The sequence below is a fragment of the Carcharhinus amblyrhynchos genome, chromosome 11, assembly GCF_965287045.1.
Source record: "Carcharhinus amblyrhynchos chromosome 11, sCarAmb.v2.hapA, whole genome shotgun sequence".
Classification (NCBI taxonomy): domain Eukaryota; kingdom Metazoa; phylum Chordata; class Chondrichthyes; order Carcharhiniformes; family Carcharhinidae; genus Carcharhinus; species Carcharhinus amblyrhynchos.
This window is the reverse complement of record NC_137334.1, coordinates 3,285,571-3,288,638: the sequence shown is the minus strand read 5'-3', so window position 1 is coordinate 3,288,638 and position 3,068 is coordinate 3,285,571.

Genomic DNA, 3,068 nt, shown 5'->3' with positions numbered 1-3,068 from the left:
CTGCTTTGAGATTGTTAAGAGGAAATGTGAATGTACGTAGATACCTGTAGATATCTTCAGAACTTCAAGATGTCAAGTCATTTAAAATTCCTGCTCTTTAAATTCTAAAAACAAAAGCAGCTTGCATGCAATCTTTGTTATTCTTGCATGGGATGTGGGTGTTGCTGGCATTTGTTACCCTTGCCAATTGCCCCTGATTTGAGTGGGATGGCGGCTGCGTTGTTAGCACTGCTGCCTCACATTGCCAGAGATCTGGGTTTGATTATGGTTTTGGGTCACTGTTTGCAAGTTCTCCCCACGTCTGCGTGGGTTTCCTCTTGGTGCTTTGGTTTTCTCCTGCAGTCCAAAGATGTGAAGGTTGGGTGGATTGGCCATGGGCTGAATGGCCTCTTTTTGCACCCTAGGTTCTAGGCCATTGAAGATTTCAGTTAAGAGTCAACCACATTGCTGTGGGTTTAGAGTCACACTTTGGCCAAACCAAGTAGGGGTGGCAGATTTCCTTCTACAATGTTGTTCGTGAAGCAGGTGAATTATTTTACAACAATAGCTTCATGGTCATCATTATCGAGACGAGCTTTACGTTTCAGATGTATTCTCGGAATTTAAATTCCACCAGCTACTGTGATAGATTTGAGCCTGTGTTCCTAAAGCATTAGCCTGGACTTTTGTATTACAAGTCCAATGGTATCGTTACTACATCATCAACCATCCCTCCCCTCAAAAATACATTGCTTTCGATTTTAATAGATGTTTGTTAAGCTAAGACTGAAGATCAACATTATGTAACTTAACTGCTTCTACAACCAATCATTATCATAGTTGGGATGGGGGGATGATCTTATAAGTTCACAGTTTGAGCGGCAGATCCAACTGGTTATAAAGGGATTAGTTGTCTTTGATATGGGGCTATGGGCACAACAAAAGGATTAAGTTCTTGAAGAGATTCAAATGCATTGATATTCTTGTTATTTTATCAATAATAGTATTATTTATCACAGTGAAGTTTGTATTGATACTTTGACACTTATTTTCTTTAATCTCAACAAATCTTCTGAGATCTGCCCATTGTGGATACTTGGTATGGAGGGTGTACAGGCGGGGAGTGGTGGGCAGGAGTGTCCATGAGTTGGCACTAAGTTTGCATTGGGGCCATAAATGGGGTTGGTGGGGATGCAGGTTGGCATGGAAGGAATGGGGTATGGGTGAGGGGGGCATGACGTGGCACGAGTTGGCATGGAGAGAGCCTGGATGGTGTGTGGGGGGGAAGTGAGGGGTTTTGAGGGGTGAGGCTAAGAGGATCTTTATTGCCATTGGAACAATGTCCCAGAGTAAAAAAACATAAGAACATAAGAACTCAGAGCAGGAGTAGGCCATCTCTCCCCTCGAGCCTGCCCCGCCATTCAATAAGATCATGGCTGATCGTTCTGTGGACTCAGCTCCACTTACCCGCCTGCTCACCATAACCCTTAATTCCTTTACTGTTCAAACATTTATCTATCCTTGCCTTAAAAACATTCAATGAGGCAGCCTCAACTGCTTCACTGGGTAGGGATTCCACAGATTCACGACCCTTTGTGTGAAGAAATTCTTCCTCAACTCAGTCCTAAATCTGCTTCCCCTTATTTTGAGGCTATGCCCCTTGGTTCTCGGGATGTTTGTAGAGGATCTAAACACCTTCTGTGCGGCAGGAATGGAGCTCATCGCAGTGGAAATAATGCTAAGTGGATGAGCGATCATTGCTGAATTCCATCAGATATTCTGGAAAGGCAGCTGTCTTATTAATCCTTATTTGCTCTGGATGGCTGGTGCATAACATGAACCTAACTAAGTATGAGTTTGCAATCTCGTTGCTCTTCCACCAGATGTTGAAACAAAAACACAAATGCATTTTTTAAATAACGTACAAGAAATAGTTTTAATCAAAGGACGTGGCTACCGTACTATACAAGTAAGCTGCAGTGAGCTGAAAAAAAATACTCATTGGGTGGGATTTTCAGGCTGCGCTCGCCCCAAAACCCCAAAACCCTGCCTGAGGTCAATGGACGTTTGCATATCCATGTCCTGCCTGCTATGAAATAGCTTGGTGGGCGGGACGGGAAGATTCCACACATTGATACAGAGTAAAAATATATAAACGTATCAGATCGTTTGACCTGATCTGAATTAAACAATCTGTTCCAAATGGACTTTGTGATTCCTTATAATTGCAACTCCCTTGTAACTGGGTAAAATGGAAAGAATGTAGACCTGGCAATGTGGTGGCACAGTGCTTAGCACTGCTGCCTCACAGTGCCAGGGACCCTGGTTCAATTCTGGCTTTGGGTCACTGTCCGTGTGGAGTTTGCACATTGTCCCCATGTCTGCATGGGTTTCCCCCGGATGCTCCGGTTTCCTCCCACAGTCCAAAGATGTGAGCATTAGGCTAACTGGCCATGCTAAATTAGTGTCAGAGGGATTAGCAGGGTAAATACAAGCAGGCTGGGATTGTTGTTGGTGAAGGCTTGATGGACTGAATGGCCTCCTCCTGCATTGTAAGATTCTCTGATTCTATGGCTAGAATTGTCTGGCCGTTCTTACCCAGCAAGATTCTCTGGTCTCGCCAGCAAGCAGTGTACCCTCGCCATGGGAATTTCCATTGACAGAGAATCTCGCCATAAGCAAACAACCAGCCACTTCCCATAGATGGGAACACACAATTTGGAGGCCGGAGAAACTCATCCTATGAGTTTGAAACTGACAGCTAAGGTGTGGGAGGCAGGGATATCAGATTGGTGTCACAGCAACACTATTCTTTCATAAACCTGTTCTTTTAAAACCACTATTTAATCGAATGCATTGTCTGAAAGGGTGGCGGATGCTGATTTAATGATAATATTTATTACCATTAGCTCAGCAACATTTACTGATGTAGGAACATGGTGGGAGGTTCTGATAAGCATTTCCAGGAGCCTTTTAAAAATAGTTGTAAGGGACCCGAGTCTTCAGGAGCTGTTAAAAGCTCCTTCTGGTCTAAAAGCAGTTAAAAATACGTGGTCACCTATTTGCAATGGAGATGAGGTGAAATGTTA